The sequence below is a fragment of the Vicugna pacos genome, chromosome 12 (genome assembly GCF_048564905.1).
Source record: "Vicugna pacos chromosome 12, VicPac4, whole genome shotgun sequence".
In the NCBI taxonomy this organism is placed as follows: domain Eukaryota; kingdom Metazoa; phylum Chordata; class Mammalia; order Artiodactyla; family Camelidae; genus Vicugna; species Vicugna pacos.
This window is the reverse complement of record NC_132998.1, coordinates 46,159,308-46,183,541: the sequence shown is the minus strand read 5'-3', so window position 1 is coordinate 46,183,541 and position 24,234 is coordinate 46,159,308. Positions and strand designations below refer to the sequence as shown.

General features: G+C 38.1%; 1 non-coding gene across 1 annotated transcript; it reads left to right on the top strand.

Annotated features, from left to right (window-relative positions):
• Window positions 1-9,913: 9,913 nt before the first annotated feature.
• Window positions 9,914-10,015, top strand: LOC116282724 (U6 spliceosomal RNA). The gene has a single exon (XR_004192306.1). It is a non-coding gene; the product is annotated as a U6 spliceosomal RNA (small nuclear RNA).
• Window positions 10,016-24,234: the final 14,219 nt, after the last annotated feature.

Genomic DNA, 24,234 nt, shown 5'->3' with positions numbered 1-24,234 from the left:
AGCTCCAGAGAGATACCCCAGCAGGCTGGGAGATCAAAGGGTAACATTCAGGGCTCATCTATATGCATTTATCTTTCATCTGGGCAGCGAGTGATGTGCCAGTCATTGGCCTTTTGCTGTTTCTAAGACAGCAAACAAATATTACAGTTACTGGAGAAAAGACCTGCAGCCTTGTGGTGGATAAAAGAAAACTCCAAAGTAGGCCTGAAGTTCACAGACATCCACTGCGATTGGTTTTTAACTGGGGACCACACAGAGCAGTCGTTATTGGCCTTAGGTGAGTCATGGATCACCACAGAAGAGTAAAGACCCTTTCCCCAGATAGATGCACACACACACGATTTTATATAATTTAAGTATAAGTGTATGGATTCTCTGAAGCCTACATCTGTGCTCCAGGGTGAGTCTAGAAAGGGACAAGGCATAGAAAGCAAGTATAAATAGATCCTTTTAATTTTTTTTAACTTTTAAATCAGTTTCTGGAAAATGATGTTTTGTTTTGTATCTGTATCTGAAAGAAATTATGAAGGACAAGTAATGTTCACTTATTTAATTCTGGAATTGTATGTGGCTGAAATAATAGATAATAGGAATCACAATAAGATTAATTTCAAAATCCTGGCAAGACAAACCATCTTGAGATCTCTCCAAAGGTCTAAAATGTCAGTTTATTCCGGAGACATTAGAAGAGGAATTCTATCCAAAAAAAGACTCCGTGGAAGTAGAGCCGCCTTACTAGTACTGAAATTAATATTGCTGTTCCAGAGCATGGACTTGGACCTTTCAATATTCACTATCTCCTCTTGATGGACTTCTTGTGGATTGCAAATGCTCCAGAGTAGAGGGAATGATGGGGATGGCAAGCAGGGGAAGCAGTTAACCAGTCAGTCATATCACTGTGAATGGCTCTCCAACTTAAAAGGCACTTAAAATTACCACTATCTAAAGAGCATCATGAATTCCATGCCTTACAGAATCCAACAATAATATCTAAACGTTAACTTTCAAGGGCCTTGAAATTCACTTTGTGGGTACTGTGCATAGCTGTTATCATATGTAATTTTCTTTATAACCACATATGGTAATTGTTATTACCATTCAAATTTTTTGGATGAGGAAATTAAGGTCAGGGAAGTCTAATAACTTGCCCCCAAATCTTAGTTATGATAGGTCCAGCTCTTCAAATCCAAACTTCTGATTTCCCTCCTTTTGACTCAGTCAAGAACAGTGCACTCCACATCAGTCTTGGTCTGGTTATCTCTACTGGTGAGAATTTGTAAAATGAGACTGACTTCTCAGGCAGGGCGGACCAGGGTCTCATGAGTGTGCTAGGCTCCTTGTCAGAGAGGAGCATGGAAGGGTGGGGTGTGGGAGATAGAAGATAGTGGCTCTTGGTGGCTGGGAGTTTGCTAGCAAAGAACATAGAAAATAGGGTCCTTACTTCTCAGTTCTCTTAGAGCCTAATCCAACATAGCACAGTTCGATGAGGAAGTGAAGTCTTTTGGAATGAAAAACAAACAAACAAACAAACAAACAAAAACCCAGAGGCCCAATCAACCTTGTGCTTCATTCCTTGCTAAGGAAGATGCTAAGATTTTTCCTCCCAAATTCCAGTTTGAAGCTGAAAGGTCAGAGGTACTAGAACAAATAGTGACAAAGCCATGGTATGTTCTAAACCTAATGACAAAGTAGATGCAAATAAATAGCTGGAACTGGAGGGCACTCATCCAGGAGTCCTGAAGGAGCTCGAGTGAAATAGTCTGTAGGTCTGAGGCAATTTATAGTTACAGGTGACTCTTGAATGTTCCTTGAGTTTGAAAACAGGTAACAACCCCAATTCCCTATTAGAAAAAAATCAATCTTTGTCAGCAATTTGCTTTTGCTTCTGTTAAAAAAAATCAATTCACAAATGTTCACTGAGTATCTAGCGTTAGACAATATGAGATGATTATGTTTTTGACTTTTCAAATTGTTTTCACTAGATTTCCAGAAAGCGCAACCCACACCCAGGGTTTCTACAAGAATCCTTATTGACCTAGCAGCGTGCCTGTTCAGGACTTTGATTTATTGTAAGTTAAACACCAGCAGTTTAGGGAAATAAAATCACAAACCAATACCCAAAACTCATAACATAGTTAATGAACAAGATTAGTCTACTTTTCTTTCAGGTAATTTAAGAGATGATGTTTTATTGAATTATTCTAAATATGAATGATAGTTTTTGAATGAGGCTTACAGGAAAGTATAAGTTTATTTCCTTTCTGCCCTTTTAAACTAGAACTAGTTCTCTAGATTTTTTTAGAGAAGCATGGAATGGCTTTGAATTGAACTTTCTGAAATTTATGTCTAAATGTAGCATGAAGATAGACTTCATGAACATGCTCTTCCTTGGAACTACTGTCAAAATAACATAAGGCCAACAGTTGTTTTTTCTGTTCTCTGAAATATTGGTTGAGCTGAGTAGTGTTGAGTTGAACAGTGTTCTAACTTCAGGCTTTTATTCATATTTGTATCTCTACCTAGAAAGTGCTCAATAAACAAACATCTTGAGCATCTACTAAGTTCCAGGGCATGGTGATGTTTAGGAGGGTAAGTTCTGGGTATAGAACTGGGTTGCCATTGTGGTTCCACTGCTAACTCACTATGGAAGCTCTTAACCTCTTTGTATCTCAGTTCCTTTATTTGTAAAAGGTAGTAATGGTGCCTTCCTAATAGAGGTATGAGACTGAGGAACATAATGCATCAGCCTGGTTTGGGGACTGTTAGTGTTCAGATCTGTTTCTTTCCTTTCCTCAGCTCTACCCTCCAAGTTGCATTCCCCAGGCTCTCATGTCAGCAGACTTCTGGCTCGTGGAAGACTGAGGGGTTGGAAAGAAGGGAGAAGCCAGAGCATTCCCCACCCTCCCTGCTTCAGGGATATTCTTGGGCAGCAGCTGCGTCTTCTCCATGGTACCAGCTCCTGCTGGACAGACCCACCCTACTTCCTACTTCCCCCAGTAGGGGAAACAGGTATCCCCAGCCCTGGGCTCCTGCACCGTTACCTCCTCCTTTGTCTCCATCCTAGGGGTTACAATGGCTTCCTGCTATTGCTGCTTTCTAACCTGGTCTTCCCTGTTTGGCTCTCAGTTCCTCCAGTCACTTTTATGACCAATTCCCTGAGTTAACTTCTGTGTTGCAAATTCTTGACATGGTTTCTGTTTTCCTGGTAGGTTCTTTATTGATACATGTATATAAAACATTTATTATAGTACCTGGTCAATAGTATGTTCTCCTTATATGATAGGTATAAACAAATGTAAACCAAGTAGAAATTAGTTAATCTGTAAGCATTTTAAGTATAAAGAAAAGACCCACAGCATCTTTATCCACAGTCCTAAAATCTACAAAACTCTGAAAACTTGAGTTTTTCAAAAATAAGTTTGTGGCAAAGTCATTGGATTGCAAATTCTGACATGAACTGACATGAAGCTATCTATAGTATTTATTTATCCCACTTAGGGTGATTTACTTTATGTTTTATTGCATAAAAATGGATGTGTTTGACCTCAGAAAACTGATCAGGCTCCACTGGGAATGTTATGTAATAAATAGTATGTGCACATTTTCTGTGTAAACTTCAAAAAATCCTGAATTCAGAAATCTATTGGACCTGACTGTGTGGCTCTATCAGATTTCAGAAAAAGAGAAAGTTATCTTTGAAATGGGCTTTGGAGAATGGAGGAGACATTCTGAGTAACAAGGAAGTTATAAAGAAAAGTGTGGGAAAAAGGAAAAATGAGGTGAATGTGGAAAAGGAAGTAAAAAAGAATAAGGATAAAAATTATTTTAAAAATCTTTAAATGTTGGATTTTATTGTTAAGAAATTGAGAACCCTTGAAGAATTTTGAGCAGAAGAGTAACTTAAATAACATTGTGCTTAAAGGAACATTAAACTAGGTAGGCTGCATAGAGAAAAAGTCTTTTGGAGATGGAGATACATTTAACAGGCTGCTGTAATAGGATGAGTAAATGCAGCTGAAGTGAGGTAGTGGCATGCCAAACAAAGAACAAATATAGAATCCACGGGGCTTGATAATTAAGTGAATATGGGGAAAGAAAAAGTATGATGGTTAATTTGATGTGTCAACTTGACTGGGCTAATGGGTGCCCAAAGAGCTGGTAAAACATTATACCTGACTGTGTATGTGAGGATATTCCCAGAAGAGATTAGTACTTCAATTAATAGACTGAGTCTAGACAATCACCCTCCTCAGTGTGGATGTGCATCATCCAATCCATTGAAGACCGTACAGAACAAAAAGGCCAAGGAAGGGCAAATTTGCTCTCTGCCTGACCCAGAACATCCATTCTCCTGCCCTTAGACATTTGTACTCCTGATCCTCAGGCCTTCAGACTTTGACTAGAACTTACCTGCTACCTTGGATCTCAGACCTTCGGGTGGGAATTGGATCAACACCACTGACTTTCCTGGGCCTCCAGTGTGCAGGTGGTAGATTGTGAGACTTCTCAGTCTTTATAACTACATAAACCAATCCCTCATAGTAAATCTCTTTCTATATATCTATATATATCCTATTGGCTCTGTTTCTCTGGAGAATCTTGGCTAATCAAGAAGGGTATCTAGAATAATTAAATGCATCCTGGGAGATTGAAAGAATAGTGCTACCATGAACAGAAATACACAAGTGAGGAGGAGGAGCAAGTTGCAGGGGGAAGGTGGTATGTTTAAGTTATGACATATTGAGAGACTCAAATATTAAAGCCATCTGGAAATGACAGAGTGTTTATGAAGATGGCAACTTCGCTGGAGTCATTTGTGGATTCATGAGATTGTGAGAAAAGCAACTTCAAGTAGTTTCTTCATTCAAAATTAACATTTAGAAACCTGACTACAGAACGGAAAGATTTGCTTTGGTGAAGCTCTTTAAACAAAAGCCTTGCCAATGTTAGACTTTAAATAAATATCCCTTAAGTAAAACTAGAAATTCCTATTTTCGTATTAACAGTTCACTTTCCCAGCATATATGCCACAGTTCCAGAATTACAAATTCAGTGAACACATAAATTACAAAAAAATTCCCAAGTGACTTTTATGGTTCTGACTTCTTGTGAATTTGGAATTACCATTTTAAGGTGATATGAAAATTCTTATTCTTCAAAAGTAGTGTATAAAAAAGACATTTATCTCCTTTTTTCGTGAAATGTCAATCACAAAACCACAATCATATTTTTACCGTTGCTCAAGTGCCACTGAAACTGCAGTGTCACAGGAACAGATGCACTTCTCTAATTCTCGAGAAGGTACCTTGCTTAAAGGCAAACACAGCCTTCAAATTTACAGCCAACTCCTTTTTATTGTGAGTCTCTTTGTGGCTAAAGTGGGATCAGCTGTGGTAAGTGCCCACAAAAACACCTGTATTAGTTTGCTAGCGCTGCCATAACAAAATACCACGGATGGAGTAGCCTAGTCAGCAGAAATTTATCGTCTCTGGAGGCTAGAAATCCAAAATCAAGGTGCCAGCAGGGTGGGTTCCGCTTGGTCTGTGAGGGAAGGATGTGTCCCCGATTTCTCTCCTTGGCCTGAAGATGGCAGTCTCCTTTGTGTATGTCTCCCTTGTGCATATTGTGTATATGTTTCTGTGATCAAGTTTCCCCTTTTATAAGGACATCAGTTATATTGGATTAGAGCTTACTTTTTTGATCTCCTTTTAATTTGATTACCTCTTAAAGACGCTGTCTCTAAATAAGGTCACATTTGGAGGTACTGGAGGTTACGGCTCCACCATATCTTTTTCAGGGGGGACACTGTTTAACTCCATAATGACACCTCATCATAAGGCATGTTCCTATGACTCATTCATCTCTAGGCTCCACTTTAACACAGAGAAAGGCTGTGGAGTTTCTTGAGAATTGGACAGAAAGCTAGCTGCCAAGCAGGTGGCTGGTGGCCTGGCACAGCTCTTTCAAGGAGGAAAATTGATAATCATTTGGAAGACGATTACTTGCTCACTGACTCCTCTTTACTTTTAGAGTAAAGATAGTCTCTCCAAGAAGTTAGAGCCTGGATACAACATAATTGTCTACCTATGAGTAAAAGTAATAACTTTGATATGGAAAAAAATTTGAGAGGTACTTTTATTTAAGTATTTGTCCTAATTAACATTTATTTACCTAAGTATAAGTTTCTGTTGACAGAGCTTTGTGTTATGCTTGACATATAGTAAGTCTGTCAAATGAATGAATAAGCTAATGAACAAATGACTGTTGTATAGCATTGCATTATCATTTGGGGGGAAGAATAAGGAAGAGAAAACCAGAAAAAAAAAAAAAAGAAAGAAAGAAAAGAAAAGAAATAATAAAATCCCCTATAAATAGAATTAAAATAAAACCATAGAATATTATAACTTAGGGACTTTAGAGATCCTTATAAGAGAAATTTAGTTCCTCCTTTTACAACGGAGAGTTGAGGTTCAAAGTGGTCACTGTCTCTGAGATCATAGGATCATGTTAGTGTTGGGCCTAAGAATGATTTGGCATAGTGGAGAGCAGGCATTGTGAAATCAGGGTTCTTGTTGTTGTTGCTGTTTTTTAAAACAGTCATCATTTGTTCTGCAGATCTACAGTTAGCCGAGGATTGGCTGTTCTCAGCTGGCCTTGGTAGGTGGCTCTGTTTGGGCTCTGCTCACAGATCCGGAGCTCAGCTGAGCTAAGCTGGGCTTGACTTTGATTTGGCTTTGCTCCTCGTCTCCCCTTTTTCTCCTGGCACCAATGGACCACCTTGGGTATGTTCTCGTGGCAACGACAGAGGAGCAAACGAGCAAGCCCAATTGTGCAAGCTCTTTCCAAGCGTGTGGTTGTGTTGTGTTGCTGATATTCCACTGCTGGTGTTGAAGGGCTGAGCCCAAGGTGAAGGGGTGGGGTGTATTCCTCCTCTTCAGTGAAAGGATCTGTGAAGTTACATGGCAAAGGCTATGGATACGTTGGGGGTGGGGTATGAAGAATTGTAGCTCTTAATCTCCCACGAGTGATGAGTGCTGGGGTACGTGAAATTTTTCCAAGAATAAGGTACATGAAATCTTGACTTTACTGCGTAGATTTGAGAAAACTGACTGTCCTCAGTTTCTTCATCTATGAGCGAGGATTAATGTTATCTGTATTGCTGGATAATTGTGGAAAAGAAAAAGGTGGCACTTACAAAACATTTCCTATGTAGTATATTTTGAACTTCTGTTAGATCGATTTTCTCTTTTTCAGAGTGATTTCAGAGTGTACACCCCTAAAAAGCAAGAGGACTATTATAAAGCAAAAAGCAAATAAGCACACTAGGGCACTAATGTAGAAGAGGAACAAAGTAAGGGAAAAGTTTCTCGGCCTGAAGAGGCTATTCAGTGACGATTAATGCAGAGGACTGGAGAGGGTATTCCAAGGGTAGGGGAGAATAAAACAAAATATGGAGGTGATGTCAAAATGAACACATTTAGCAAATCATCTCACCTCAGTTTTTCTCCCGATATGAGAGACTGGAGAAAGAGAGCCTAATCCTGAGTGAGTCCTTAAAAAAACGTGAAAATACCCCTTTTCTCACTTGCATTTAGTCTCTCCCTTTCCCTCTCCCAGCACTTTTTAGAGATTTGTAAATAAGACAGGGGACCCACAGGGACTGAGCTTAGATGTGCTTTGCTTCTCTCCCCTCTTCTGATTTTTTTCCTCACTGCTTATTTAATTCCTTGCTAAGAATGGACATGGCATCGTATACTTTTTATTCATTAAGTCTTCATCGAAGGCAACTATGTGCAAGGCATTGTCTCTGATGCTGAGTAGAGGTGGTGGGGTCGTGGTGGTGGGGCCTGTGTACAGAGCTGAACAAAAAGGGTTTCTGCTATTAGCTGAATATTCTCCATCTGCCCCCACTCCAATAATCTCCATTCTTCTCCCCTGCACTGTGTTTAAGGTTGGCCTCTGTTGCCTTCTGGCTTCCACCTTCCACTGGAGTTGAGTCAGTGAACCACCAGCAGGAGGGTAGAGATAAGGAAGTGAGAGGGTTTGGTTTCTGTCCTGCAGGCTTGACAATTGGCAATGGCTACACTCCTCAGAGTCACGGCTCCTGTACCCTTTCCCAGCACGACAGGTGCAGCCTCCCCTGAGTTCTAGTAAATGCTCCCTCCTACCCCTTTAGGTCTAGAGCTGATGTTAGTTTCTCAGTGTTGTTAGTCCTGGGGTGTTTCATCAACACTTGTTGGTTTCCCTTAATCCGTCCACACCTTTGTAGATACCCCTTCACTCAACCTTCTTCAGCTTCTGATTATGCATCTATGTTGGGTCAGGACCGACTGATGCACTTTCCTATCATGAAGTCAGTGCAGGAATTGAGAGACGGGTGGTGCTAATGTGCTTTCTTTCCAAAAGCAAGCTTTGCTAGATTTGTGATGTCCTATTTTTTAAATATATTTCATACGTTTGCCTTTTTGCTTGGAAAATGATTTTATCAGGGTTGTCTTCTCTGAGATACTGAATATAGTGTATACCGTGTAGTATAGTGACTTTTTCCCTGCCTCCATCCTTCCCTTCCTTTTCTCTCTCTCCCTTCCTCCCTCTTTCCTTCCTTCCTTCCTTTCTTCCCATTTACTTATTATGTGCTGGAAGACAAGAAAGACAACATTTGAAATGCAAGCACTGTTTCAACAAAGTTATAGAGCTAGCGTTTTGAGGAAAGAGACTAGCACCCAAACCAGAAAATTTGGTGCCTATTTTATATTAGGAACATTTTAAATGCTGGCGTTTCTATTTATGCATTTTCCTTTCTCGTGACATACTTCCAACCTAAATACCTCGCTCTCAATAACCTCCTTGCCCCCTTGCCTTGCAGTCTGTTGCCAAATCTTATATATTCTACTCCCCCAGCATCTCAGGGATTGATTTCTTTGTTTTTATCCCTATTACACAGTCCTCTTAAAATCTTATTCTGTGGTGCATTTGAAATAGACACAAACTTAAATGTATGATGATTTAATTTAATTTTTTTCTCCATAGCCAAGCTTAGCTTACAATTCCATTTCTAATTTTGGCAGAAGTTCATTCTTGTTAATTGAAGGTTACCTCAGTGCGCCGTATATTCCCGGATGGAATATCAGACTCGAGCCTCAGCCAGGGGCTCGTTCCTGCCGGCTTTGTTTCCTGTCTCATCCTCTGATGTTCAGTCACTGTTTACATGAGGCCACGCTGAACCACGTGCAGTTCCCCAACACTCTATTTGATGCTTTTCCTGCCTCTTTTCAAACATGTTCTTTTTTGCTGTTAAGCCATCTTCCCTTTCTCTCTCTTCACCTTCTTCACTTCAAACCAATGAATAAATACTCTCTTTATTTGATCTCTCTTTCAAAAAATTCAGTAAGTATCTAGCTTATAAAAGTCCTATGGAAATAAAGTTATTCCCATTCGAAGATAGGGAAAGGGACACACAGAGTAATACCCAGCACCATAAAATTGATAAAGAGATGAGTTGTGGTGGTAGAATTGAAATTTGTTTCTGACTCCAAATTTTGTGTTTCACTCTCTATTTACTGTAACTTATTTATTCATATAGCAAATATTTATGGAACTCCTAATATGTATAAATCTCTGGGATAAAGAGACGGCTTAAAAGTTCTTACAGTTCACTGGAAATGCTGTGTAAGTGGAGTGACGAGCACACCACCAGCTGGAGAATTAAATGGCAGTAGAGTTACAGGCAGAGAAAGGTACCACCCCCTGGGAAGGTGGGAAAATAATACCCACAGAAAGATAACATTTAAGTTAGTTTTTAAATAGAAGTAAGACTTTCCTAAGCAGAAAGAAATTCAGGTAGGGATAACTGATACTGTCTTTATTTAAAATTTTGGTATTTTGTTTATTATGCATTTTTTCATTGATTTAGATTTTTTTAAAAAATATTGCATTAATTGGGATGATACAGAGAAGATTAGCATGGCCCCTGTGCAAGGATGACACACAAATTCATGAAGTGTTCTGTATTTTTTAAAAAAAAGTATTGCATTAAAATATTTGTTTTGATTCTTGAGTTTTTTTGCTGTCACTTTAAATTTTGTGCCTGAAGTGAGTGCCTTGCTCTCTCACCCTGGTCTTTTTCCTGTGACAGTCATGGAGTTGGAAAGGGTATAACTTTTCCAGTGAGAGGTGATAGGTTAGCCTTGGTAGAGGGGAGGGTGTGAGTGTGGGCAGTGGTGGGGAGGTGGAGGCTTTCCAAAGAGAGGGCTGCTGCTGGATTGTGAAGTGGCTGAGGAACAGGTAAATTTTGGTTTTGAGTTTTCAAATGAGTCTTTGGAAGTCTTTTTAAAAAATCAAGAGTGGTAAAATCAGATTTGAGTTTTGGAAGATCTCTTTATAGAAGACTCGAATATGGCAATTAATTAACAGTTTATTTCATCAAACAAGATAAGAAATATTGAAAGCCTCAGTGAAAACAGCAAAGATGGATGTATTGGGAATAATATTACCTTATGTTTAATTCTTAATTAAAAATTTCTCTTACTAATTATATAATTAATTTTTTTTCTTCTAGGAACACATTTATCCAATTTATCCAATTTTTTAATCATCTTATCTTCTACCTTTGAACATTTTACTTGTTTCTAGTTAAGCGTAAAATAACGGAGAAGTGCAACTTTACACTTCCACCCCATAATGCCTTATCTGATGAATGTTGCTTTCTGTGTCCTCAGAAAATCAACAGCAGGAAACCTCAGAGTTAATTTTGCTTAGCACGTCACCACCTAGTGAAAAAAACTAAAACAAAACACAAAATAAGTGTAAAAAGTCTGAGCAATTGAAAGTATCTCCCAGTCACACAAGAATTGCCTCTCATCATACTTTACAAACTCTTCAACCCTAATAAGGAGAAAGCTCTTCCAACTCATTCTAGAGCAGTTTTTTCATTTGTTGACTTAGCAACAGGCTTTGACTGAGAATTAAAAAAAAAAAAACTTGTAAGGAGTAAACATTGACTTACCTAATCATGTACGCATCCTTGAAGACAATTCATCCCAATATAAGTTAACCAGGGTATGTCATGTTTCATTAATTAAATTGTGCTAATTTTTTTTTCTTTCTTTTTGAGAGGGGTGTCAGAGGAACTATACTGGGGAATTAAGGTATGGAAATGATAAATGATGGCATTTAATATTCCTGATGAGTTTGTTGATGAGTTTGCACCATGTCATCAACAAGAGTCAAAGTTATAAAAGTATGAAATTAAAAGAATGGAGCAAAGGCTATAGTAAGTTTGTCCTGGAAAAATATGAGTTAGTCTTGGGAGGTAATAAATAAATATTTTGGCAGTGACTCCTGGCCGACTTGGAGGTTATTTAATAGATTTTTCTGAGTGTTCTCCATAGGGTATCTTTATCATGAACCTCTATGCTAAGTGCCTTATCTTGGAAGTTATCCTCTCTTCTTCCAGTGGACAGGGAAAGAGTTGGTGAGAAGTCTCTCTCTAGTTTGGTAAATAGAACCATCTTTAAGCAGTTAGGAAAACGTATATGTATCTGTAGCAGATGTTCAGATGTTAATTAGGGCTCTGTCATCATCTTCCTTCTCTCTCCTTCCCTCCTTTGTTTTCTTTCACACTTTTATAGTTTTATAGTTTACATTCTGAGGCATTTTCTTTGTAAAGTGAGAAATCCAAGTTAAGGTCTTTTTTTCTTTTTTTTGCATATGGATGTTCAGTTGTTCTTGCACCATTTGTTGAAAATAAATCCATTCTCCATTGAACTGCTTCTTTAAAAAATTATTTATTTACTTACTTACTTTTTGTGGGGGGAGGTAATTAGGTTTACATATTCATTTATTTAGAGAAGGTACTGAGGATTGAACCCAGGACCTTACGGATGCTAAGCAAGCACTCTACCACTTGAGCTGTACTCTCCCCACTCCACTGAATTGCTTTTGCACATTGCCAAATACCAGGTGGCCATATTTGTGTTTGTTTTCTTTTAGCGTCCATTCTGTTTCACAAATCTTTGTCCTTTCCCTAATATCACCCTGTTTTGATCATTAGCTTTATAGTAAGTCTGAAAAATGTGGTACTGTGAATCCACCAACTTTGATCTTCCTTTGGCTTTTAATTGTTTTGGTTATTCTAGTTCTTTTACTTTTCCAAAAGCTTTTAGAATCAGCTTGTTATATCTTCTGAGAAGAATCATGCTGCTTCTGGGTTTTTGATTGGGATTTCATTAAATCTACAGATCATAGGGGACAACTGACATCTTTACAATATTCTGTCTTCTGTATATCTCTTCATTTTTAAAGGTCTTCTTCAGTTTCTTTCACCCATGTTTTCAAGTTTTCAGCGTATATATCATGAGTGTATTTGTCATATTTACACTTCAGTATTTAACCCTTTTTGGAGTTGTTATAAATAATACTTTTTAAAATTTCAGTTTTTATTTACACATTCATAGTATACAGAAACAAGGGTGAATTTTTTATAATGATATTTTATCCTGTGACACTACTAAACTCACTTATTAGTTTCAGGAGCTTTCTTTGACCATATCTTGGGATTTTCTACATAGAAAATCATGTCATCTGCTAATAGAGATGGTTTTACCTCTTCCTTTCCAAACTAAATGAGTATCTTTTGGTTTTTATTCTCTTGCTTTATTGCTATAGCTATAATCTCCGGGAATATTGAAAAGGAATTGCAAGAGCAGACATCTTTGCCTTGTTCCTTATCTCAATGGGAACACAATAAGTTTTTCACCATTAAGTATTACATTGCTTTTTGGTATTTCTTAGATTCCTTTATCAGATTAAGGAAGTTTTCTTCTATTTCTACTTTTTAAAGTTTTTTTTTAAATCATGAATAAAATTTTAATTTTGTTGAAGCCTTTTCTGCATTTATCGATATGACCTGGTCTTTCTTCTTTAGTGTGTTAAAAAGATGCATGACATTGATTTTTGAATGTTGATCCAGCATTGCATTTCCAGTAGAAACCCTACTCAGTCACGCTGTATTATCTTTTTGATATATTGCTGGATTCAGTTTCATACTGTTTCTTGAAGATCTCTGTATCTACATTAATGAGGTATATAGTTCTGTAGTTTTATTTTTTATACTTTGGTATCAGAGTAATGCTGGTCCACTAAAATTAGTTTGATAGCGTTATCTCTATTTTTACTTTCTAGAAGAGATTGTATAGATTTGATATTACTTATTTCTCAAAAGTTTGGTGGAATTTGCCAGTGAAACCATTTGGGCTTGGAATTTGCTTTGTTGGAATATTTTTGAATTCGATTTCTTTAATAGATATTTGAGTCTTCAGTTTAGCTATTTCCTTTTGAGTGGGTTTTAGTAGATTTCCTATTTCAAGAAATTGGCCCCTTTTATCTAAGTTGTCCAGTTTTAACACATAAACTTGTTCAGAGTATTCCTTTACTATCCTTTCATGGTCAGCAGGGAACGTACTGACAACCCCTCTTTCATTATTTTTATTAATGGTTTGTGTTTCTTTTATTCTTAGTCAGTTTGGCTAGTGGTTTATCAATTTCATTGATCTTTGGTTCTATAAATGTCTTCTATTGTTCTTTTTTCAAGTTTATTGCTTTCTGGTCTTATCTTTATTATTTCCTTTATTCTGCTTGCTTTGGATTTAGTTTGCTCTTCCAGTCTCTTAAAGTAAATATTAGACTTTTCTTCTTTTCCAAGATAGGCTTCTTATGGTGTGTTTTTCTCTAAGATATGCTTTGGTTGCGTCTCATAAACTTTGATATATTTCATTCATTTTTATTTTTATTTAGTTCAAGATATTTTTTAATCCAATCTCTCTTTGCAGCCTTGTCTCCTAAGACTTCCTTCATATACATTGTGTTATAGCCATATTTGTAAAATTTTCTGTTTTTGTTCCTTTGTTTTTGATGTTTCCTTGACTAGGAATGCCTTTTTTCCTAGTTCAATCTATCAGTCTTATCCTCTTCAAATGTCATATTCTCCATGAAGCTCTCCCTCATCATCATAATAGGAAGTGATAGCATCCTCTTTGAGCCTCCAAAGTATATTATACTTCTCTAATATCATTTAATAAGTATTTCCTTGTAGTTACTGCCAACCATAACCCATTTCCTTTGACTCCAGAGGAGCAATTGGTAGCTTTACTCTGGATACGCTGAACAATGGTCAGACAGTTTTCCAGATTCTCTTATTGCAGTATTTCCCTGAGTGATTTCTTTTGGTACTTGATTACTCCTGCAGGTGCCAGTGTACCTAGATCTGTGGTGCTGGTGGAGGCAGCATCTACTGACTCTCCTTTGCCAGCTAAGCATACACCTAGAATGCTGAAGAATGTTCAAACAGTTCATTGCTCAGTGCTTCCAGTAATAAAAATCTGGAATGTACATATTGGGCATGTTTGTGAAAAATTATGTGCTTCACCCTGTAATCTAACTCATCTCCATGTACCGAATAAGAATCCATCTTCTTTCTTCAACTCATCTGCTTCTTCCTCTACCATTGCCCTTCTCCATTACACTGGGTTTTTGTCCTTTTTATTCCTTCTCTTGTCCTGCTCCAAGTCTTTGCCTTCCCTTCTGTTCCAAGTTACAGCCCTTTTCCCTGTAGTTAGCGAGGCCATTACCGTATCTTTTATCTGTCAAATCATATGGTTGAAAATTTGGCAATGTGAGTCATTGTTCTTCCCAAGGCTGGCTTTGGAGAGGTGAGTGCAGCCAATTCCTGTCGATCAGGAGGTCGGGGGAAGGGCATTGACTTGCCTCCTACATTGGCTTGTTTTCTTTCCCCTGTCTTATTTTTTCTGCTTTCCCTAAGTATTTTTTAAAAAGCAGTCATCTTACATTATTTAGGTTAATCTTTTATCAATAACTGCCTTATAAGATTCATATGCTCTCTTTTATGTTATCTCCTAACTCTATTAGCTTAATCTTAGAAAACACCATGTCTAATTACCTTTTCCAAATTTCCGTGTTTCTTTTCTTCTCCCCATTGACTACAGTGGGCAGAAGGAAAGGCACTTCATGACATATGATTTTATTTGTATACATATATCCACTAGATTAGAATATTCCTTGAGGGTATAGATTAATTAATCTTTTTAATCCATGGTTGCCCACTTATCATTACTTACCATGGTGCTGGACATTTAGTTTATCCTCAAATAATGCATAAAATTGAAAATGAATGTATACAATTAAGACATGGTGAAAAAAAAAAAAAAGCAAGTAGAATGCCTGGAAAGTTTCAAAATAAAGAAAACCTTACTGGATTTGCCAGCCTGTTGAGGCAAACAATGCAGAAGGGCCCCTTATTAAAAATACAAATTTGACTCTAAATGCATAGAACACATGAAAGAGCAACAGTACTGTCTTCCACAAAGTTGTTAAGTCCGCTTTCTATTCTCCAAATGCAGTCTCAATGGAAATAAAACCAAGGAAGTATCTGAGTCACCCATATAGATCTATGTGGCAGAATTCAGTGACGCAGTGCTTAATGTAATATCTATTTATAAAAATTAAGGCTTTCAAAAAATACCTATCATCAAAGTGTTAGATACAAATTTCTCATCCTTAGTTCTCAGATAAGCACAAATTGGAAACAGTATTGGCATATTAAAATGACTAATAAAATTATATTATATAAAACAAAGGCTTCTTACTCAGAAAAATGTGCTAAGTCCTATTTCTAAGGGTGAATCAGTGGTGGTCCAAGAGGACTTAATGAAGTTACCTTGAGCATTGTTTTAGTCTATAAGAAGAGCCTCTCAGATTAAGACTCTTTAGAAAGATTACTGAGCTGAAAGGAATAAGCATGATTCACATTTTTATGCATGGGAACTTTCATCCTTTCACCTAGGAAAGCAAATCCTTTTCACGCATCCTCAGGTTCTGCCTCTACATTTTTTTTCATATTGAGCTCTTCTTTTGTAACCTGTCAGACTGGATGGCTTGACAACTCCACTTCAGACGTGGTCCTTGTCTGGGGAATAGCAATGGAACCCACACCAGGGTGACTGTTATCCTGGCTTGTCCATTCAACTAGCTCTTGTCTATGCCAAGATGAAGACTGAAGTTTCTCTTCGGCTATGTAGACAGAGATATCTATTTTAACAACGGCTCAATGAAGTTCTTTAAAATAAGACTTTGGAATAATTGAGGCTGATTCTGAAGGCACAAAATAAAGCTAACAGTGATTTAAAGATAGGTTTTAAAGCAGTAAATATTGGCTTGTAAGTGACTAATTATAATATCTACGCTCAGTAACCACTCTTTGTTAGAGAAGAAAGAAACATTTTAGCCATGGTTGGCTTGAAAAGGAGCAGCAATCTCAGTTTTCTACTCTGCTGTAATTTTTGCCCAAAGTTGAGCAGCTAGTGTTCATCTTCTAATAGAAATATTCAGAGTCTTAGTTGCAGAAAATTTCAGAGTTTGCTGCATTTGCTGAAGCCCCATTTCACATATATATATATAAATACCTTCTGTCAAACTCTGGTATCATTTTAAAAAATAGTTTTATAGAGATATAATTGACATTTATTAAACTACATATATTTAAAGTATACAATTTGGTAGATTTTAACATTTGTGTAAACCTATCAAGCCATCACGACAAACAAGACTAAAGAGTATTTCAATAATCTCCAAATGTTTTCTTGTATCCTTTATAATCTCTCTCTCTCTTACTCTCTTCAGAAATCCTTTCCCTGTCCCTAGGCAACAGCTGATCTGCTTTCTGACATTATAGATTGATTAGTTTGTATTTTCTAGAATTTTATAAAAATGGAATATCACAGTATGTTTTATTTTTTGTCTGACTTCTTTCATTCAGCATAATTTTTCTTAGATCTATCCATGCTCTTGCATGTATCAATTATTTTTTCTTTTATTGCTAAGTAGTATGGACATACTTCAATTTGCTGATCCAGCCACCTACTGGTAGACATTTGAGTTGTTCTTAGTTTCTGGCTATTATAAGTAAAGTGTAAGTTCCATAGATATTCAGGTGTAAGTTTCTTTGTGGATAGATGCTTTCATATCTCTTTGATAAAACCTGGAGAGGGAATTCTTGGGTCAAACAGTGGCTGTACATTTACATTTTTAAGAAGTTGTCAGTCCTATTTCCAAAGTAATTGTACCATTTTACATTTCTAGTTGCGGTGTATGAGAATTCCAGTTGTTCTGCATCATCACCAACATTGATATGATCAGTCATTTTAATGTTAATTTACCTTTCCCTAATGTCTAATGATGTGGAGCATCTTTTGATGTGCTTATGTGCTATCTCTAAGTCTTCCTTGGTGAAGTGTCTATTCAGTTGTTTAGTCTATTTTTTATTGGGTTGTTTGTCTTACGGAGTTATAAGGTATATATATATTTATACATATATGTTTATATACTCATGCTAGATCAAAGTCCTTTTTCAGGAAAATGTTTTTCAAATGTTTTCTCCTAATATTTTTTTGAAGAGTAAAAGCTTTTATATTAGATGAAATAAAATGTGATGATTTTATAGTTTGTATTTTTTGTGTCACATTTAAAAACTCTTTGTGAAAACAAGGTGATGAAGATCTTCTAAGTTTTTTGCTGGAGATTTTAGCTTTTAATTTAAGGTCTATGACCCATGTCAATTTAATTTTTGTAGATGTTGTAAGGTAAAAGTTGAGATATATTCCTGAACCATGTGGCTATCCAGTTGTTCCAACACCATTTGTTAAGAAGATTATCATTTCCCTATTGAATTGCTTTGGCATATTTGTTGAAAACTAATTGATCATCTATGTACTGGTCTGTTTTTGGATTCTCTGCTTCATTTTACTGAGCTCATTGTCTATGTTTTTACTAATACCACATTGTGTTAGTTGTAACTTTATAATGGGCCTTGAAATCAGAAGGTAACTCCGTCAACTTTATTCTTCTTTAGCAAAGTTGTTTTGATGATTCTCTGTCCTTTGAATTTTATTTTAAAAAGTCCTATTGAGATTTTGTTTGGAATTGCATTTAATTTATAGAACAATTTGGGGGAAAATGACATCTAAATAACATTGAGTCTTCTGATCTATGAATATGGCATATGTCTCCCTTTAATTTTTAATTTTTCCAGAATGTTTTGAAGTGCTTAGTGTGTAGGTCTTTCACATACTATATTTGTTTTTTGAAGTTGCTTATAAGCTTTGTTAGAATGAATCAGAGCAGCCTTTAGTCTAGGGTTAATTTACTTCACTAGTAAAGTAATACTCTTTTGAATACCCGAAATCCTGTGAATTACAAGGTTTTTCACTGTGTCTTATGGGAACATGAACTATTTCTAGCCCTAGGTGTTCTGTTGTTGTTGTTGTTGTTGCCAGCATCAGATAGTTTTTACTTACATACACACACTAACCAATATTCAACTGAATACTTAAGGGGACTTTCTGCAGGTCCCTGGAACTCTCTCTGTGCAGCTTTCCATTTCTCAGTTCTCTGCTTTGCAAACTCTAGCTGCCTTGGCCTCCTGCGACTCTCAACTTGTCTCTCAACTCAGACAGATGACCAGACTGTGCTTGGGATCCCCTTCTCTACTCAAAGAGTAAACTGGGGCAATTGAAGTGCTCATCACACTATTTCTCTCAATGATTAGTGTCTAGTGTTGCCTGACTTCCAATATTGGAAAACCATTGTTTCATACATTTTGTCCAGGTTCTTGGTTGTTTCAGTTGGGAAGTTTAATCTGGTCCCTGATACTGCAGTTTTGCTGGAAACAGAAATAATATTACTTTAAAAATCCTCCTTCTACTTTTGCCTTTTTGTATTTATACATTTGTATCTTGAAACTATTTATCTCTACCATGTACGTAAACTATGACTTTTTCGTTTTATCTTCTAGCGTTTGAGGTGGAAGGTTTAGGTAAGACTCCAGTCCCAGTAGAGGACTGAGATAGAATATGGAAACTGTTGTGGGTTTGAAAAGGCTTATTACTCACCCAGTGATGCTTTCAAAGCGAGCAAAGCAGGCTCCCAGGCAGGTCTGAAAATGGCTTGAGAGAGCAAGGAAAGGGGACTGGCTTGGCTTTTGTTGTGATTACGGGGTGGGGCTGCTCCCTGGAGCAGGCTTACAGGGTTTGAACTTCTGCTGGAGCCTGAGGAGAGCTCTCTTATCAGTTTGCCCACATGTGGGACAGAAGGGGAAGCAGGAGTGGTGAGGCTTGAAAGCTGTCAACAGTCCAACATCAAAAATGGAGTCAGACTCATAATTATAAATCACCCTGTTATTTGCCTGATGGCTGAAATGGGCCATGTTTCATTTCATTGAATTTGAATTTGTTTAAGTAAGTCCTATGGCACTATATATAAGTCTTGTAGCCTGGGGCCAGTAAGGGAGGTGAAAGCTTCATTAAGAGCCTTTTGCAAGAGCCCAGCGTTGTGTATTTTGAGAAGTGAAATGAGCGTCTTGATCATTTTCAGTAATGTTTGGAACTCTGAGGGGGATAAGGAGTGTGGCCTTGTATTGTGGCTTTAGTATGTGCAAAGGTATGTGAGATCTTGATTTATATTTTGAGTATCTATGAGGCAAGAGATTCCCAGAGCTCTCTATTCTAAATAAAGAAAATAACCTTGAGTATGAAATTGTTGTTGCTAGGCTGGATGGACATAGTGACATTGGCTCAACAGTTTTTAAAAATGTGCAGATGGTGCCAAAATTTGTCCAAGGCATCCAATGCATGAAGTTTTGGATTGTGTTGGCCCTTGGGCCCATCCATGATTTGAGACATCCTAGTTAAAGTAGCAGTTCTCCAGTGAGCATCCATCACATGTTGGCGGCATTGTTGTTCCTAAAATATACAGCCCCCCTTGGTTATTCATTCAGCTGTTCCCAAGGGGCTCTGCGGGTAGTCAAGGGATCTTTGAGAGGGTGGCTTCCTCTAGAACAGTGGCATCAGGCAAGGGACTGAAGACAGGGGAGACCACCCCTTCTACAGGTGAGATATAACTGAGGCCCGGGTTGGTTTCTATCCTGGGGGTGCCATCTCTGTTTTAGCAGTTAGGCCTTGGGGGCCTTGCTGAGCTGGCAGGGTGCTGATTTCATAACAAAAGACATAACGGGCAGCTGGGTATGGAGGGTCGTGGTCAAGACCTGTGAGAGCGTTTGTTCCCAGGATGACCCAGTATACAGTCAGTGATTGTCCCTCTAATGGGGCAATCTCATGTGGCTGAGGAGGGCAGTTTTTTAACCTTGAAGTCCCTAGGCAGCTTATGACCATTATGGATGGTCCATAGACTCCAACAAGCATTAGATGAAGTTGCTAAAGCCTCGACAGTGAGGAGTCTGTGGGCGAACACCAAGGAAAGTGCTGTTGCTGTGTTACTTGGACAGATTCGAGAGCCCTTTATTGTGGAGAGTCCCATTCAAAGTGGATCAATTTGTGAAAAACAGCATAAATGGGCTTAAGAAAAATTTTAAATGAGGAATATATAGCCTTTAGAACCCAACAAGGCCTAAAAGATACTGAGCTTGTTTTTGAATTGTGGGTGCTTAGAGGGTCAGTAGGTGTTTCTTGACAGTGTTGGAAGGGGGGGGACTTTTCAGAACATGAGAGAAACAAGTTATCACAGTGGTACTCTTCCTCACATAAGTGACCAGCTATAAGTGGTCTGTGTACAGCATGAGTGGACCTGTATATTCCACAGTGTGCCAGCCTTTCTCCTGAGCTCTGCCAAGAATGAGGGCCAATGCCTTGTTGAGATGCACAACCAGTGGTCTTAGGGTAGGGACCATTCTCCTGAGCTCAGAGTCAGTCACAGCCTGTGCTGGAATTGAACACATGATTCAATCTGAGATACACAGATGGGTCTGATCCAGGACACATGCATGACCCAGGGTCATTTGAAGTAGGGTCCTGGTCTTTTACTTCTGTCCCTAAAGGTTAGTTTTCAAAACTTTCTACTTAGGTCGATTAAATTTATGACAGAGGCTCAGTAGGGCTCAGCAAATGCAGCACAAAGCAGTATAGCTCAAAGTGCAAGCTTGCCAGCAGGCAGCCACATAGCTCAGAGAACATTCTAGACAGCCGGCAGTAGAGCCAGTTAGCAGCTGTGTGATCCAGTACATTCCCTTTACACCAATTCATATCACCACAGGAAAAGTTAAATAATACATGGTTAAACTAAACCACGGAGCTCTTGATTTAGTGTAAGAGATCAGTTGAAAAAATAAATAATTGTAATACAGTGTGAGGGGTGGACTTAAAGGTAAGATGAAGGCACAAAAGAGAGTATAATCATCTTTTCTAGGGCAGAGAAGGGTTTAAAGAGGAGGAAACACTTGAGCTGGTCTGGAAGGAAGACTAGAAGTTTTCCAGGTAGGAAACTGGTGGGGTGGGAATGGGTTGGATGGGTGTTATGAGCTGAAAGCATTGTACACGCAGAGATGTGCAATAGTGCATTTAAATAGTTGCAAGAAGATCAGGATGATTGAAGTGGGATTCACATTAGCAGTTAGGCTAAAGCAGATAATGGAGAACTTTGTGCTCCCCCTGAGTGAAAATCAGGATGAAGTTCACATTTGGAAAGATCAGCAGTGCATGAATGGCTTGGAGGAAATGTCTAGAAGCTGGGAGACCCAAGGCTACTGTTAGCCCACGTGGTGTTTTTATGCAATTTAAATGATGGTATCCTTTCTTAGGGTACTTTATTTGGATTCTTTTCTTTTCTTTTTTAATGGAAGTACTGGGAATTGAACCCAGAACCTCATGTATGCTAAGCTTACGCTTTACCGCTGAGCAATACCCTCTCTTCTCAAAGTACTTTATTTATTGGAAAAAGTTCATATCACTGATAATAGTAGACATTTTACTGTAAAGTGAGAAAATTTTGTAAAAAACATAAATCTATAATGCCTATAATGTCAATGGTGCCTTCATCAATAATCTCAGGTGTGGTGAGTGTGCAGAGCACACAAACATGCATATTTCTCTATCTCTATCAGTCTATCTATCATTCTATCTATGTATCTATGTATCTATCTATCTATGTATCTATCTATCTATCTATCTATTATCTATCGAAGCCAATACCAGCAAGTTAAGATGGTATAATCCAAGGGCTTAGTGACCTATAGTTACTTAGACTTGAAATCCTAGATGTAAAATTTGGAAAAAGTGGTAGGACTCTTAAGAAGGCTCTAGTACCCCCCATCCCACACCCTTCGAAATACGTGGATAATTATGTCATCCACTCAAATGGGTAATGAAAAAGAAAACAGGATGGTGGTTGGAGGGATGTATTAGGAAATGATAGTTTGTTTTACTTTTAGACATACTAAATTTGCAGTGTTTTTGTACTTATCTATAGGCCATTAGATATATTAGCCTGGAGCTCAAGAAAGAAGGTAGATTGAAGCCATAGACCTGGTAGCCACTCATATACTGGCAGTTGTGAAAAACATGGGAATGTGTCTTGCTCAATTGCAGGAAATCGGTTGGCTGAAACAGCCCCAAGTAAGCATGGCTCTTTCGTGTCTCCCTCCCATTTTCTCTGATGTCTTGACATCAGACTCTTGTATGATTTCATAGAGGAAGAAATTGAGTCTCCCAAATGAGTGATTTTGGATTGTCACCCTTCTACTCTGATATGTGAGGACTTAGAGACAGATTTAACTCAATTTTAGAAAAATGAACAGTGCTCCTTTTCTTCAACCTGCTCATTCATATACTATATATGGTGGCTACAAAGCTTCCTGGTTGAAGACACTGGCTCTGGAGGCTAATGTTCCATCAATGTGAGAAAGTGACATCCTAAAGTGAAACATGGCAGATACAGAGAAGGACTAGGAAGATGAGGATGACACAGTAAGGGCCAACTGGACAGAGAGGCAATAGGCTAAGTGGTTAGGGGCACTGACGCTGAGATCAGACCGCCTGGGGTATAATGCAAGCTCTGCCTCATACTTGCTGTATTACACATGAATTCACCTCATTTTGTCAATTTCTTCATCTGTAAAATGGGATAATACTGGAATGCCCTCATAGGGTTGTTTTATTAATCATAGGATTGAATGAAGTGATGTGTATAAAACCTTTAGTGCCTACTGCGTTTGATTTTAGTAAATGCTAGCGATGTGCGTTTTGCCTAAGGAACCTATGTGTTGATGGATGTGTATTTACAGTCAGTATAGAAAAATGTTGTAACCATAATTGATTAATTGGTACTCTAATTTATTCACAAAAGGATTTGAGGTGGCACTGCCATTAGATGCAAATATAAAGAGATTAGAATAAAATGAGAAATAAGTTGAGTCATATAAAGCTAAGAGGACAGAGAAACACAAGCATGAAGTCCAACACTATATGTGCAAGTGGCCAGATACTCAGTTGAACAAAGTGAAAAGGGTGGAGTGTACATTTTGGACTGCTTCTTTCCAAGGTAGCTCCTGGGGCCATGCTATTCCTGTATTTCAACCCTGCACGCCTTGTATCTTGACAACAGAGTAACGCTTCACTCTCCCTGAGGAGAAAGTTTTCAAAAAGTTCTTTTTCCCTGTCTTCCCAATTTTGCTTATGTGTTTTACCATATGCCCAACTCTTAGAGGTAACACTATGGGCGTATCTTGGTTCTTTTCTCCCCATGTCTACTCCAGTAAGGATATTTTTTCCTCCTTTGCAGTGCCTCTCCCTTTAGGTTTTGCTTTCCATTCTCACCACCAACCCTCTGGGTTAGATCTTTATCACTTCTTGGATGTGCTTTATAATATCTTCCTTTTTTTCCCCTCTGTCCCTTGATCTCACCCTCTTTCAGTCTTTCCAATACAACCCTATAAGATGTAGCTTCCCCAGAGTTCTAATCTTATTATCCCCTTGGTCAAAAACTTTGACTGGCTCCCCATTGCATTCCAAACAAAGGATAAATAACTGGAATACAAGGGACCCTCACAATCTAACCCCACCTTTTATTTCCAGATTTATCTTTTACCACTTTCCAAACATAGCTGTGTTCTAACTGCTACCCCAGGGCTTCCTTCTTTCCTTGTTCCTGCATGTTTGGAGCGATGTCTTAATCGTCTCTGTATTCCATGCAACACAGAGTGAAGTGCCTTGCTTAAGGTAGAGTGTTCAAGTAGAAACGGAAGAGTTTTGCTTTCTGTGAATTCAAAACCCATGGAGTGCTGCCCTCTTTTGGTTACAGTAGCCAGGAGTCCAAACCACCAAATAGGGAATGATGCTGAATGACTCATCTTTTCCTTTTGGTTAGAACTCTCAT